The sequence below is a fragment of the Megascapheus bottae genome, chromosome 8 (genome assembly GCF_031878675.1).
Source record: "Megascapheus bottae isolate mThoBot1 chromosome 8, mThoBot2.hap1, whole genome shotgun sequence".
Taxonomy (NCBI): Eukaryota; Metazoa; Chordata; class Mammalia; order Rodentia; family Geomyidae; genus Megascapheus; species Megascapheus bottae.
This window is the reverse complement of record NC_143516.1, coordinates 40353138-40368440: the sequence shown is the minus strand read 5'-3', so window position 1 is coordinate 40368440 and position 15303 is coordinate 40353138. Positions and strand designations below refer to the sequence as shown.

General features: G+C 48.6%; 1 protein-coding gene and 2 non-coding genes across 3 annotated transcripts in view; 1 reads left to right on the top strand and 2 right to left on the bottom strand.

Annotated features, from left to right (window-relative positions):
* The window catches only part of Bend3 (BEN domain containing 3), a 28935-nt gene extending 18523 nt beyond the window's left edge, over positions 1–10412 (bottom strand). Inside the window, exon 1 of the mRNA XM_090338344.1 lies at positions 10241–10412. The gene's annotated coding sequence lies outside the window, so the exon portion shown is untranslated. The remainder of the gene's footprint in view (positions 1–10240) is intronic.
* Positions 264–370, top strand: LOC150059850 (U6 spliceosomal RNA). The gene has a single exon (XR_016536529.1). It is a non-coding gene; the product is annotated as a U6 spliceosomal RNA (small nuclear RNA).
* Positions 10413–14820: 4408 nt separating the features above from the next.
* On the bottom strand, positions 14821–14927 carry LOC150059848 (U6 spliceosomal RNA). Its single transcript, XR_016536505.1, has one exon. It is a non-coding gene; the product is annotated as a U6 spliceosomal RNA (small nuclear RNA).
* Positions 14928–15303: the final 376 nt, after the last annotated feature.

Here is a 15303-nt window from a genome sequence, read left to right as displayed (position 1 = left end):
GGAGTTTTGTGAGTTAATTGGAGATAAGAGTCTTACAGGCTTTTCTGTTATCCTCAGATCTCAGCCTCCTGAGTGTTAGGATTATAGGCATGTACCACCAGGCCAAGCTTCAGTTAACTTTTAAACATTTACAATATTATTCTGGGTAATAACTACAGAGACCTCTAGATATTCACACATAAACAAATTAATGGAAGGAATCAGGGGAGGAACCCAAAGGTATTAACTCCTCCAAACATCCAAAATACTACTTATCAAAACAAATTCCAAATTCCGCAGCACATACACTAAAATTGGAACAATACAGAGAAGATTAGCATGGCCCCTGCACAAGGATGACACACAACTTCGTGAAGGGGGGTGGGGAGATTCCAATCCAGGCAGCAGTGGCCTAACATCTGTAATTATAGTTACTCAGGAGGCTGAGATCTGAGGATCTTGGTTTAAAGCCAGCATGGGCAGAAAAGGCCCTGTGAGACTCTTATCTCCAATTAACCACTGAAAAGCAGATGTGGTGCTGTGGTTCAAAGTGGTAGAGAGCTAGCCTTGACATAAGAAATCACGGATAGGGGCTGGGAGTTCTTGGCCTAGTAGTAGATGCCTGCCTAGCATGCACAAAGATCCAGGTTCGATTCCTTGGTACCACATACATAGAAAAGCTGGAAATGGTGCTGTGGCTCAAGTGGAAAAGCCTTGAGGAAAGCCCAAGGACAGTGCTCAGGCCCTGAGATAAAGCCCAGGACTGGCAAAAAGAGAGAGAGAGAGAGAGAGAGAGAGAGAGAGAGAGAGAGAGAGAGAGAGAGAGAGAGAGAGAGAGAGAGAGAGAGAGAGAAATAAATAATAAATCAGGGACAGTACTTAGGTCCTTAGTTCAAGCCCCACAACTGATAAAAACAAAACAAAACAAATTCCAGGAAATGGAAAAATGTTGTTATTGTTGTTGCTTTTTCTTTTTAGGGGGCACAGAAATGGAGGGAGGAAGGGCAAACAAATGCAGCTATGGTATTCAATATACACTACATAAAAAATGAAGTACAGAACTTGTGGGGAGGAACACTGGGAAAAAAATGAAGGAAGAGGTGACTTTATCCAAGAAAAAATATTCTCATTACCTCACTTATGAAATTGTAACTCTTCTGTATAACACCTTAATAACTTCACAGATAGTAAAGTTGTATTAATAAAAAAATAAAAAACACTGTCAGCAGCAGTGGCTCATTCGTCTAATCCTAGCTATTCAGGAGGCTGAGGTCTGAGGACCACAGCTTGAAGCTAGCTGGGACAGGAAAGTCTGCAAGACCCTTATATCCACTAAACTACTTAAAACCCATAAGCAGGACCAGGAGTTTGGCCTAGTGGTAGAGTGCTTGCCTAGCATGCACGAAGACCCGGGTTCGATTCCTTGGTACCCATACTTAGAAAAAGCCGGAAGTGGTGCTGAGGCTCAAGTGGTAGAGCTCTAGCCTTGAGAAAAATCCAAGGACAGTGCTCAGCCCCTGAGCTTAAGCCCAGGACTGGCAAAAAAAAAAAAAAAAAAAAAAAAAAAAAAACTCATAAGCAGAGCTGGAGCTCAAATGATAGAGTGCTATCCTCGAGAACAGAATAATATTAATAATAAATAAAAATACTGATGCTGGAGGCTGAGAGTAAAGTGACACCACACATATTCATCATGTACGAGGCCTGGTTTAATCCCCAGCACTAAAAAAATAAAATATAGATGGGCAGTAGCTTACACCGTAACCCTAGCTAACAAAACACACATAAAACCTGTCCCATTCGGAGGCATGCCCCAGGGACCAGGAGTGGAGAGAGATGGGTATGGAAGAGGCCAGGCCGAGGAAAAACCTCTGCAAGTGGTACAGTGGTTGCCAAAAAAGAAAAAAGAAAAAAAAAAAAAAAAGGATCGGAAGGGCAGCGGTGAAATGAGTAAGTATGGAATCATGCAAGGACCTGACTCTGAGAAATTCTCCTTAAGAAGCAGGGAGGGAAATGAAACCCTTTTGTGAGCAGGGGCAGACTGTGGTGATTTCTGGCAAAACCCTAGGCCCACAGGGTCCCTGTCCCTTCTATAACTGGCCCAGTGTGTTCCTTGGAACACATTCTCTACAGTTGCGCACAAGCCACTGTATGGCCTGGGGCTTCTTTTTTCCCCATTAAATTCTCTCTGAAAAGCCAGTCACTCTTCAGAGAAGGCACACTGCCTTTATGACAGCTCAGGAGGCTAATCAGAGCTGCCAGAAGCTTGTGGCTTGCCCAGAGCCCCACAGGACAGACAGCAGGCCCAGAAAGGGGAAGTACTTGGGCTTCCTGAAACTTCAAGGTTCAATCCCAGCTAGCTGATTCAGGATTCTGTCTGATGGGTTGGGACTCACCAGGGGCCCAGGGTGCAGGTCAGAGGAGCAGTGACTCCAACATTCCTGACTTCAGGCCACTTGAGGCAATAGCTACTCACCCCAATTCCCACTTCCAGATGTAGAGTGAAGGACGGCCTTTAAGAATATGAGTCTCAGGGTAGAAAGGTGATTGGAATCTAAACTATGGTACATACAAAAGATACAACAGAGCAGAGCCGGGCAAGGTGTCTCACGCCTATAATCCTAGTTTTTCAGGAGGCTGAGATCTGAAGATCGGGGTTCAAAGCCAGCCCAAGCCCAAGATCATGAGACTCTGATCTCCAATTAATCACTAGAAAATGAGAAGTGGGGCTGTGGCTCAAGGAGTAGGGAGGTAGCCTTGAGCTGAAGAGCTCAGAACAATGCCCAGCCCAGACCTCCCCCGCCCCCACACACAAACCAGAAATGGAGATGTGACTCAAGTGGTACAGTGCCAACTTTGTATGGAAAAAGCGAAGGAATAGCACTTAGGCCCTGAGTTTAAGTCCTCAAATGACACCCCTCCAAACAAATTTTTACTTTAACTCTTTTACAAACACCCACATGACATGTCTGTATATCATGACCTCTTTGAAGGTCATACTGATAGGTTTCGTTGTTTTTTTTTTAATATTTTTATTGTAATTAATAAAAGGGTTACATGATATTTGCCAGATAGAAGGTGCATTAATTCACATACATTGATACCCTTTCACATGTCTTGGTACCCATTACCCTCCCTCCCACCCGTCTTGGTTTTCCCCCCTTCCCTATCAAATTTCAAACAACCAAATATAAATAAATTCAATATATCAGATAACAGGTTTCTTCATTGTTTTTAATTAAATATATAGAAAAATGAGGACATGGGGGCCAGGAATGTGACCTAGTTGTAGATTGCTTGCCTAACATGCATGAAGCCCTGGGCTGGACACCTCAGTATCACATACACAGAAAAAGCCAGAAGTGGTGCTGTGGCTCAAGTGGTAGAGTGCTAGCCTTGAGAAAGCTCAAGGATAGTGCCCAGGACCTGAGTTTAAGATCCAGGACTGGCAGAAAAGAAAAAGAAAAAAAGAGGACAGTGACCAACACATGCATGGCTGGCTCCAGATTCCATACACGTCAACCTCACAGTCCTCAAGCCTGGGCCTTTGTATGTGCAGACTGTGAGGGACGGGGCTTCAAAGGACTTGAAAAGAATGGGATGGTGAGTGGGGCTTAGCCACCAGCTTTGCTTCTCCCCATCCTCTTCCATGGCACCTGTGGACTGTGCTCAGGTGCAGGAGCCGCCACGCTGAGCCCTCAGAGGATCAAAGCAGAAACTAAGCGCAACAGCCCTAAAAGAATTCCTTGCAGAATGTCAGTCAAAAAATGCTGGCTGGCTTTTAGGGGCTGGGAATGTGGCTTAGTGGTAGAATGCTTGCCTAGCAAGCATGACACCCTATGTTCAATTCCTCAGTACCACATAAACAGAAGAGGCCAGAAATAGCACTGTAGCTCAAGTGGTAAAGCACTAGACTTGAGCACAAGTAGCTCAGGACCAGTGCCCAAGCTCTGAGTTGCCCCAGGACTGGCAAAAATAAATAAATAAAAATAAAAAAGCTGGCTGGGCACAGTGGCTAATGCCTATAATCTTAGCTACTTAGGAGGGTGAGATCTGAGGATCACAGTTCAAAGCCAGCCCAGGCACTAAAATCTAGTGGCTTAAGGGTAGGTTGGGGCCGGGAGTTTGGCGTAGTGGTTAAAGTGCTTGCCTAGCATGCATGAAGACCCGGGTTCAATTCCTTGGTACCACATATAGAAAAAAGCTGGAAGTGGTGCTGAGGCTCAAGTGGTAGAGCTCTAGCCTTGAGAAAGTCCAAGGACAGTGCTCAGGCCCTGAGCTCAAACCCAGGACTGGCAAAAAAAAAAAAAAAAAAAAGGGTAGGTTGGTATCCTGGAGCTGAAGAATTCAGGGACAACAGGCCCAGGCCCAGGGGTAGGGAGGTAACCTTGAGCTGAAGAGCTCAGGGATAGTGCCAGGCCCAGAGTTCAAGCCCCACAACCAACAACAATGAAAAAAGCTTTTAATTTCATCATTTATGAAGGGCTTTTAGCTCAGTCAGCACATCTAATACAGGCCTTGCTGAGCTCTCCATCCCAGCTTTAGTTCTTTCTTCTGTGAAATCGAGCTGACCACATCTACTTCATCATGGTTTTTGTGAATAGTAGCCTGGAATATGCCATTCACTGTGACTTATTGTAAAGTTTAAAGGGGGGAAAAACAAATTTTAAAGTAGATTTTTAATGACACAACTTTTAAAGAATTGCAAAATTAAATAAAAATGGCTTAAAGGCTTACAAAAGTTTATTAAGTTCTCTTCAAGTGAAAGAAACAAGCTTGAGGAGATGGGGGGGGGGGATCAACTGAATTCTCTCCCTGAGGACAAGAAGAATGTTCCCATGCCACAGGCTCTTGAGCAGCGGCATCGGGGGCTCATGGGTCGGCTGGAGCCTCCAAGATCTCAGAACCCCGTTCACATGGTGGCATCCTGCCCAGGGGGCTTGCATGACATGTTTGCAATTTGTTTTTATTTTTAGACACATCTGCAAATGCACTTTGAAAAATACCAGTCCTCACAAAACCAGGATAATTTTCCTAAAGCTACAATTGTCACTGCCTCTCTTGTACCGCCGGAGCCATGACCTCATCTTCCAGCAGGCAGTGAAGCACAGGCTGCACACCTGCCATTTGGCGTCCAACTCTTGGTTGGTGATTTCTGGATCTTATTAAATGCCACATCTCCCTTGACTAATAGTTCTTCCTGCAGACTTGAATATCTCCTCACACTTGGCCTCCAGAAGGTGGGACGCAAGGGCACATTCCTGCATGCACCCAGAACTGGGTGACTTTAATTCACTTTGCTAGCTCCATGCACAAGCTAACTGTCCCTTGCAAAAGTGTGATCTGTAAGCTGGGTGCTGGTAGCTCACACTTGTAATCCTAGCTACTTAGGAGGCTGAGATCATGGTTCAAGGCCAGGCTGAATAGGAATATCCATGAGGTCCTTATCTCCAATTAACTACCAGAAAACTAGAAGTGAAGCTGTGGCTTAAAGTAGTAAAGCATTAGTTTGGTTTTTGTCAGTTATGTGACTTGAACTCGGGGCCTGGGCTTTGTTGCTGTGCTCCTCAGCTCAAGGCTACCACGCTAAACACAGTGCCACTTCCGGTTTTCCAGTGATTAATTAGAGATAAGAGTCTCAAGGTCTTTAATGCCCAGGCTGGCTTTGAACCGTGATCCTCAGATCTCAGCCTCCTGAGTAGCTAGGTTACAGGTGTGAGCCACTGTGCCCAGCTTTAAAGCATTAGTTTTGAATGAAAGAGGTCAGGACAGTACCCAGGCCCTGAGTTCACAACTAACAACAAAAAAAAAATAAAAGTTATTTGTTCAGTAAAGCAATTCATGCTACTTAGGTACTAGTAAATTAATACTTATAAACCTAACTACTCAGAAAGCTGAGATCTGAGGATGTCAGCTTGTCAGTTTGAAGCCAGACTGGACAGAAAAGTCTGTGAGATTCTTTTTTTTTTTTTTTTGGTGCCAGTCCTGGGCTTGAGCTCAAGGCCTGAGCGCTGTTCTTGAACTTTCTCAAGGCTAGAACTATACCACCTGAGCTACAGCACCACTTCTGGCTTTTTTCTATTTATATGGTACCGAAGAATTGAACCTGGGTCTAGGCAAGCACAATACCAATATGTCAAACTCCCTGCCCCTTGTGAGATTCTTATCTCCAATTTAACAGTAAAAAGTTAGAAACTGAGGTATAGCAAACATAGTAAAGTACTTGCTTCCAGAGAAAAAAGGCCAGTGGGTCTGGGGCCCTGAATTTAAGCTACAGTACTGGCAAAAAAATAAACAAAAACACTAAGATGACTAACTTTAAACACAAATTGCCACTTAGAACAAAAACAGAGCTATTGAGAAAACTTTTGTTGTAAAGCAACTGTTAGTGAAAGCCTGCTTTTTAGACAAAACTCAGACTGCCATGCCAAGCAGGACCAATACAGCCCCTCCCTTGATTCTGAGATAGAAAGCGGATGCTGGCCTTTCTCTGCCTCTAGGCAGGGCCTGGACAGAGCTATGGCAGCCGCTTCCAGGAGTGACTGAAGTAATGAAATATGGAGTGAAATCATGACTTTGAAAGAGACACTGGAGCTGTGGGAGAGGAAAGAAACAGAACAAGTTGATGCTCCTCCCAAAGCATACTCATTTTGGGTATGTGTTTTTCATTTTCAAGCCAGGTGGTTCATCAATCCAGCTCTGGAGGAGGCTGAGGCAGGATAGGGTGATGCCAGTCTGGGCTACATAAGAGAATCTGTCTCCATTAAAAAAAAAAAACAAAACTATTTTTGGTGCAGGTCTTGGGGCTTAAACTCAGTCTGAGCAGTGTCCTTGAGCTTTTTTTTTTTTTTAAGCTACAGGCTAATGCTTTATACTGCTTGAGCCAAAGCTTTGTCTCAAAACTTTATCAGGGGCTGGGAATGTGGCTTAGTGGTAGAGTGCTTTCCTAGCATGCATGAAGCCCTGGGTTCAACTCTGGAATACCACATAAACAGGAAAAGCCTGAAGTGGTGCTGGGGCTCAAATGGCAGAGCTCTATTTAGCATTGAGCACAAAAGTTAAGAGACAATGCCCAGGGTCTCAGGTCAAACCCCAGGAGTGGCAATAAATAGATAAACGAATGTAAGGAAATTCTACTACTCCCATTACCCTCCCCCCCCAAATCCTGAAAATCATATTAGGTACAGTTTATAAAAGTTGCACTGTATACACACTTATTTATTTGAAGTAGGACAGGGCAGGGAGAAAACAAGATGATTAGGAGGGGGTGGGGAGAGGGAAATGGGGACAAAAACATAAGAAGGGGTATCAATATGTGAGAAGTAATGCACTTACTACCTGGCGAATGTAACTGTAACCCCTCTATACAGTACCTTGACAATAAGAAATAAAATGAAAAAAAAAAAAGTTGCACTGTGGCTGGAGGCAATGCTCACACCTGTAGCCCTAGCAACTCAGGAGGCTGAGATCTAAGGATCTCGGTTCAAAGCCAACCCAAGCACTATAAAGTTTCCAATTAACCACCAGAAAATCGGAAGTGGCACTGTGGCTCAAGGGGTAAGATTTAGCCTTGACCTGAAGAGCTCAGAGACAATGCCCAGGCCCAGACTTCAAGCCCCACAACCAAAAACAAAAAACCAAAACAAACAAACAAAAAAACCAAAGTTGAACTGTGTTATCTGGAGTGGTAGAGTGCTTGCTTAGCATACATAAAGACCAGAGTTCAATTCTTTGGTACCACATACGCAGAAAAACCTCAAAGTGGTGCTGTGGCTCAAGTGGTAGAGCTCTAGCCTTGAGAAAACCCAAGGACAGTGCTCAGGCCCTGATTTCAAGCCCCAGGACTGACCCCCCCACAAAAAAAAGCTGAATTGTGAATATAAGTGGATAAAGTTCCACCATCGCCAAAAAATTCTACAAATAACTACCCCAAATAAGCTACCCAGTAATAAGTACAATATAATTAGGGAAGCAACCACAATCTATGAAGTCATCAAACATAAGGGCCAACCTCCTATACACCAGCATCAAATTATTTTCACTGGTTAGCTATCAACCTTCATGTATTTCTACACTGTGTAAAGGATTCAAGTTCTCACTATGGTGCCAATACAAAAAGCAAGTTGTTTCTTCCCCATTGCTCACGGGAATTTCTAGAAAGCTCTAAAATGTGCCAAATGGGACATTCCTGCACAGCATTAACTTCTCTAATCAAATGAGAGTGGCATCCAATATTATTTGTCACCGTGCCATGATGTCTTAGCTAATATGAGGTGTTTATTTGCCAAGAAGAGACCCCAAAGCAGGGCATGATGTCGCATGATTAGAATCCCAGACCTGGGGGGAAGGGGGGAGACTGATGCAGGAGGATTACAGGCTAGCCTGGTTTACATGGCGAGACCTTGTTTGGAATTTAAAAAACAAAAACTGGAATGCTGGTCGTCTTGTCTGTTGGGCCCTACCTGGCCTCTCTCCTTGTTGTGTGTGTGAAGGCAGGGGGAAGGAAAACAACTTCTCGTTCAATATTTCTTCGATAAAGACATGATTCCTTCAAGTCCATTTTCGGTGACAGGTTTTCTATGACAAATTAAAGGGAAGGGGCGGTCCTGGGCTTGAACTCAGGGCCTGCGCGCTGTTCCGGGGCTTCTTTTGCTCCAGGCCAGCGTTTACCACTTGAGCCACAGCGCCACTTCCGGCCTTTCCTGAGTAGTTTAGTGGAGATAAGAATCTCACTGATTTTCCTGCGCTGGCTTCGAGCAGGGGCCCTCGGATCTCAACCTCTGGAGTAGGTAGGAGTCCGGCTGTCTAACAGATTTTAAAAGGCTGCTTTCCCCCGCACCGTGCCCGGCGGATCTCGAGGGTCAGGTACACACCAACGTTCACCCTGTGGGAAGAGAAACTTGCTCCCCATCTTTCTCTTGCAATCCTAGAGGCTCTCCCCACTCGTTTAGCAAATTGAGCACCTAATAAGTGATCAGACTTAAGAATGTAAACCTATGAAGACCCCCCCCCCAAAAAAAAGTCTAGTCCTAGCGCCAGTGTTCATTACAGGGTCCCGGGAGGTGACAGAAACTACAGATCGTTCCCAGGAGGTGGGGACAGGGAAGCAGAAACACCTCTCCATTCCAGTCACGCCGCGGGCTCACTCCCGTTCCCCAGCTGCCGGCGGCTCCGGCTTTCACCCTAAACTGCCGCCCCGCGCCACTTGGAGCACTCGGAGAAGAATCCAAAAGTTACTTAAGAACGTGCAACCGCCTCCCCAAATGCTTACCCTAACCCTATCCCTGCCTGACCGGCCCCGCTTCCACCAGTCCTTCTCAGCGGGGCCAGCAAACACGACTCGCTTAAGTAAGAAGCACACACAAGACACGCAGCCATGCCTGCGCCTGCATGGCACTCTGCAGTCCGCACGCCAGGTCTGCGGGGGGCGCGCGGTGCTGAGCGGCGGCGAGCGCCCCGGGCTCCGGCTCCCGGGCGGCCGGGAAGGCCTCGCGCCAGGCCGGGCGCACACCCCAGGCGCCGGGCCCGCCTCCAGCTCCGGGCAGCGGGAACCACGCGCCGCCGTGGGTCCTCCGGGAGCGCGCCGCGCCCCCTGGCGGCGGGGTCAGTCCTCCCCGCTCCCGGCCGCCGCCGCCGCCGCCGCCTCGCTCCATTTGCAGACACCGGGGGCCACGTCCCTCCGACCGGCGGCTCCCCGGCCTCCCGCTCCCCTCTCGGCAGCGCCCCGAAGTCCCCGCCCCCTGCTCCGGCTCTGACACCCCCTTCCACACGCGGCGCCCTTCCTCCCGCGGCTGGCCGGCCGAGCTCCGGCGCCCGGGAGCCTGCCGCGGGCTCGCCACAGCCCTCCCGCGGCCCCGGCCGCTCCATCGCGGCCACCCGGCGGGGGTGCGAGGCCGGTGCGCGGCGCGAGTGGGGCGGGAGACGGCGGCGGCGCGGAGCGATCCACTGCGCGTCCCCCCCCCTCCGGCGCGGCGCGCGGCGCGCGTGCTCCCCGGAACGCCATGGAGCCGTGGCGTTCCGAGCGGGCACAAAGGGGCGCGCGGCACAATGGGCGCGGCGAGTCCGTGGGCGCCGCGCTCCGGCGGCGCGGGCTCCGCACCGGGGTGGGCGCTGCTCCCGCGGGCGGGCTGCGGCGGCCCCCCCGCGTCCCTCCCCTGCGCCCGCCCCCGCCCCGGCGTGGATGGTGCGGCCGCCCTCCCGTCCCAGCGCCCCGGCGCCGCCGCCGCCGCCGCGCGGCCCGCCCGACCCGCCCGCCACTTACCTGGAACACGAGTTCTGTACTTTTGCGGAGAGGGTCGGCGCCGAGTTAGGGCGCCACGTGCGGGCGGGGTGGGGGCGCGGGTCCAGGAGTGGGGGGCCACGCGCGCTGGGGACCTGGCCGGGGCGGCCCGCGGAGTTGCTGGGGGCGGCGGGCGGGCGGCGTGTATTTTCCCCTCTTTGTGTGTGTCCGTGCGCTGCGCTCTCGCGTGACGTGACGGGACTCCGTGTGTCATTTCCGCACAAGGACACAGGAGCCCCCGCGGCAGTGGAATCGCAACCCCTCCGCCCCCACCGCGCCGCCCCTCCCCCTCAGCGGGGCACACGCGGGACGGCGGCGGCGCTCGGGCGGGATCGGCGCGGCGGGGCGCCGGGGCCGCGCTCCGGGGCGCCGGCCGAGGCGCGGCTCCGCTCCGCTCCACGTGGGCCCGCGCGGCGGGGCGGAGGGCACCCACGGGGCGCCGGCCCGCGCTGGCGAACAATGTCCGGCACGCCGCGTGCGGCGCCCCGCGTCCTCCTCCTGGAAATGTGCTTCCTCCGGCCCGAAATGCCGCTTCTGCCACTTTTTTCCGCCAGTGGGACGGCGAGCGTGCGGAGCGCCTTCTCGCCCGGCGCCCGCACCCAGCCAGTTGGGGTTTTTGTTTGGGGGGGGGTTACTGGACATGTTGGCCGTGGCCCCGGGCCCCACGGCGAGTCTTCCCGCGCCGGGCCGGGCACAAAGGCGTCGCGGGAGCCGTGGCCCCGAGGAACAGGCATGGTGTCCGGCGCGGTGGGACGCTGGAGAGCGACCGGGCGCTGGCCACTCCCCCGGCGCGCCGGCCCCGGAGCCCGGCCGCCACCGATCTCCTTTCCGCTCGCGACTTCCAACTCTGGGGCTTTGAAGCTCCCGAAGCGCGCGTGGCCACCGCGCCACACGCCGCTGGTGCGAACGCGCGGGGCGTCCTCCGCGAGCGCGGAACACCCAACACTCAAGTCAGTCGCCGCCAAGCCCGCGAGGGCGGCGGGGCCGCTCCCCACTCCCGCGCCGTGGGGAGGGGAACCTGCCCCGCGGAGACGTCCCCACCCGGCGGGCTTGGGGGGGCCTGGGGAGGGAGAAGGCCGGGGGATCCGGCGCCACATTTAAAAGCAGGTTCGTGTGCTCAAGTAAAGTGAGGAGCGACGTTCTGAAAAATTACATTTCTTCAGTCCTCAGTGGGTAGATGGAAAAACGTGTAAAAAGGAAAATGCAAATGAGCCCATCTGCTGCTCACAGCTGACTGGCTGCCGGAGGCCCGGCCGGCCCGGCCTTGAATGGGTAGGATGGAGTGAGTAAAAGCAGGCAGGCATAGGCTGAGTCCTGGCTGCCCAGTGCCGGCCAGGCTTTGAATTAACCTCTAATTTCGGATTACCATTTTCCCCTCCAAACCACTCCACTCCGCTTGGTAATTTAGTAACTTTTATTTCCGATTTGAAGTAAATTGGGAAAAAAAAAAAACACCAAATCTCCAGGATTCTGTTAGTGAAAACTTTGAGCGGCTCGGTGGAATATTCCTCCTCCGAGCTTGTTTGTGGAGTTCAGGGCTGGAGGAAAGTCTCCAGTCATTGCTATGCAAAATGAGCCCAGCAGCCTGCAGAACCAGACCCTGGATCCTGGGGGTGCTTTTCTCAATCAATATGAACTGTGTCATTCAAAACAGGATGCTGAAAGAATGGAGCCACTTAGATAGCTGCTCTTCAAATTCAAAAGACTTGGGTCACCCCATCTACATTTAAAATAGGGCTAGGGCGGAGGGAGGATATGAGGAAAACTGCTGGTGGGGGAATGGCGAAACATTCCTGGGAGATTGGAGTGGGGGCACTCAGTTTCTGCCAGGAACTTGACTTTTACACTTGGTGTCTAAGTAACAAGTATGATACATACCGTACAGAGCTTGACTTAGTTAACAGACACAACAGTTTCATTCCCACCCTCAATTTAATGTGACAGTTATAATTATGAGTTTAAAAGAACTTGTATTTCATTTGTTCAGTTTTCTAGGATTTCGCGGTGGAAGAGTCTGAACAGTTAAGTAGTATTTTTCATTGACATCGCTTTACTGTATTGCTTCAAGAATATAAAGTGAGCAAGTGCAATTATGCTACTCCGTTTACACTTTGTGACAAATGATCTGGGTAACTTGTGGGCAGAGATGGGAGGGGGGAAATAGGGAAAAGGGAAAGAAGGAGTGACATTAAAAGAAATGTACTTACTGCCAGCTTGGGAAATGGCAAGTCCTACAATATCTTCACAACAATAAAATTATAATTTAAGAAGAATGCAAAATGACCTTGCTTAAATTTTAGAACTAGTTGAACTGTGGGTTTTGAACAGATATTTTTAATCATTCACTGTAGTTTAAAAAGAAATTAAATATATTAGTGTTTCTGTGTTCATATTGTTACAAACCAAAGGTCTTATCTAGTATGATAGTTTTAATGATTATTAGCATTCAAAGCAACCACTCAAACCTGACAGCTCACTTTTCAAAGCCTCTCCCCACTGACTCTGAACTTGAGTGTTATTGTAAAGGTACTTTTTAGTAAAGTTTTTTCCAAATAAGTTACTTACAAAAAGAATTCAAGCCATGTTTCAAGCTCCAGTACCAGCACAAAAGAAAAATTCATTGCTACTTGATTAGAAAATGAACTATCACTTTTTTTTTTTTTTTGCCAGACCTGGGGCTTGAATCCTGATCAGGGCCTGGGCACGGTCCTTAGACTTTCTCAAGGCTAGTGCTCTTCAGCTTGAGCCACAGCACCATTTCTGGCTTGTTTTTTTCTTTCTGTGTATGTGGTATCTGGAAATGGAACCTAGGGCTTCATGCATGTTAGGCAAGCACCCTACCACTAAGCCATGCTCCTGGCCCCAGAAAATGAGTTATCTTGAGATTGGGAATGTGACTTAGTGATAGAGTGCTTGCCTAGCATGCATGAAGTCCTGTGTTCAATTCCTCAACACCACGTAAACAGAAAAGGCCTGAAGTGATGTTATGGCTCAATTGACAAGTGCTAGCGTTGAGCAAAAGAAGCTGCTTTGGGACAGGGCCCAAATAAATAATCTGCTTAATTAACAAATAATCTGTTTAATAATCTGGCAATAGACAATCTTCATAATTTTTTTTTCCAGTCCTGGGCTTGAGCTCAGGCCCTGATCACTGTCCTTGGACTTTCTCAAGCCTAGAGCTCTACCATTTGAGCCACAGGACCACTGCTGGCTTTTTTTCTATATATGTGGTACCAAGGAATTGAACCCAGGTCTTCATGCACACTAGGCAAGGACTTCACCACTAGGCCAAAATTCCGGCCCCAATCTGCATAATTTTAAATTCTGTTAAACTTTTATTTTTTACTGGGGTCAAACCTAAAGCCCTTGAACATGCTAAACAGTCCCATTTTCCTTCCTTTTTTCCTCCAGTCCTGGAGCTTGAACTCAGGGCCTGGGCACTGTTCTTGAGCACTTTTGCTCAAGGCTAGCATTCTACCACTTGAGCCACAGCACCACTCTGGCTTTTTCCGTTTATGTAGTACTGAGGAATGGAACCCAGAGCTTCCTGCATGCTAGGCAAGCATTCTACCACTAAGCCACATTCCTAGCCTCCCCTCCGCCCCCCTTTTTTTTTTTGCTTTTGTGTCCGTCCTATGGCTTGAATTCAGGGCCTGTGAACTGTGCTTTTTTTTTTTTTTTTTTTTAACCTAAGGCTAACACTCTACCACTTCAGCCATAGCCCCATTTTTGGCTTTTGATGGTTCATTGGAAAGAAGGGAGCCACAGTGTCTCAAGGACTTTCCATGACAGTGCTGACTTTGAACCATGAGCCTCAGATCTCATCCTCCTGAGTAACTAGACTACAGTTGTGAGCCACTGGCACCTAGCTCACCCCCTCATTTTCACTTTTACCTGAGTAAATGCATCAGAGGAAAATTGCCTATTTGGCTATACAACCTACTTAAAAACAGTTGATGGGGGGCTGGGAGTTTGGCCTAGTGGTAGAGTGCTTGCCTAGCATGCACAAAGACCCGGTTCGATTCCTCGGTACCCCACATACATAAAAAAAAAAAAGCCAGAAGTGGTGCTGAGGCTCAAGTGGTAGAGCCCTATCCTTGAGAAAATCCAGGGACAGTGCTCAGGCCCTGAGCTCATGCCCAGGATTGGCAAGAAAACAAAAAAAACGTTGATGGTAAAACTCAAATGGAAAATTTCATACCATTAAATGAATGTGGGATATATTCTACATTTTTATATACATGTCACATATATAATACATAATGTAAATATGAATAACAGCCATCAGATTTATTTATTTTTTTATTGTAATTAGTAAAAGGGTTACATGATATTTGCCAGATAGAAGGTGCATTAATTCACATACATTGATACCCTTTCACATGTCTTGGTACCCATTACCCTCCCCCACACACCCCCCACCCGTCTTGGTTTTCCCGCCTTCCCTATCAAATTTCAAATACCAAATACAAATAAATTCAATATATCAGATAACAAAATGAGATACTATAACAATATGAGATAACCAAGGGACAGCAAAGGAGATGAGAGACAACATAGTAAAAAATATGGAACGCTTCACGAATTTGCGTGTTATCCTTGCGCAGGGGCCATGCTAATCTTCTCTGTATCGTTCCAATTTTAGTATATGTGCTGCCGAAGCGAGCACAGCCATCAGATTTATTATGATTGTACATAGAGGTTTCAATTCCATATGTCAGGTTATGAGCATCTTGATCAATGCTAACCCTTCTCTTCTCACATGTTAGATATCTTTTAATTGGTATTCTAAAGATTCTCCCCCCCCCCCACACACACACACATGAGGCTTGAACTCTGGGCCTGGGCTCTATCCCTGAGCTTTTTCACTCAATGCTAGTGCTACCCCTTTGAGCCATAGCTCCACTTCCCATTTTGTGGGGTTAATTGAAAAGAGTTTCCTGCCTAGGCTGACTTTGAACCATAATCCTCAGATTTCTGCCTCCTGAGTAGCTAGGATAACAGGTATGAGCCACCAGCTTTCAAAAATTTCTTTTTAGGGCCTA